The sequence below is a fragment of the Sinocyclocheilus anshuiensis genome, unplaced genomic scaffold, assembly GCF_001515605.1.
Source record: "Sinocyclocheilus anshuiensis isolate Anshui unplaced genomic scaffold, SAMN03320099.WGS_v1.1 scaffold1303, whole genome shotgun sequence".
NCBI classification, from domain to species: domain Eukaryota; kingdom Metazoa; phylum Chordata; class Actinopteri; order Cypriniformes; family Cyprinidae; genus Sinocyclocheilus; species Sinocyclocheilus anshuiensis.
Window position 1 is genome coordinate 489,100 of NW_015537954.1, and position 729 is coordinate 489,828.

A 729-nucleotide genomic window follows, 5' to 3' on the forward strand; every position below is an offset into this window, starting at 1 on the left:
CGTGCGTGTGTGTGTGTGTGTGTGTGCATGCGTGTGCGTGTGTGTGTGTGTGTGCATGTGTGAGTGTGTTTGTGAGTGAGTGTGTGTGTGTGTGTGTGTGCATGTGTGAGTGTGTGTGTGTGTGTGTGTGTGTGTGTGTGTGTGTGCATGTGTGTGTGTGTGTGTGTTTGTGTTTGAGAAGGGCGGCTGGTGTCGAAATAACTCTAAACAAACACACTGATCACAGCTGAGACCCTGCGGCGCGTCTCACACTCAGAGACTCGAACACACACCCAAAAATACAAAAAAAAGAAGGACAAAAACAAAAGAGAGGGATGTCGCTAACCTACGTTTTCTCTTAGAATAAAATTAATAAAACTACAAAAGTTTAGGGTTAGTAAGATATTTGAAAGAAGTCTCTTGTAAGGGAAACAGGTCAGTTTAGCTCAAAGGGAATTATTTTTGATTTCATAGGGAATTTGGACAGAATCACTGTTTTACGGCTGATCACTGAGTCGGCCAGTGACAACATCAACTCTGCATGGATATTAATATCCAAAATATAGTGAAAACGCTATTTATAAGCACAGTAACAAGATCGGCAGTTTAGGAGGACATTAACTTGTAAGCACAAAACACAAGATACTTCTCTTTTCAACCTAAATAAGACTTTATTGGATAAATCTAAGACATATAAACTAATCTAACACATAAACACTCGCGCTCACACATTCACACAAGCTGCAGGAA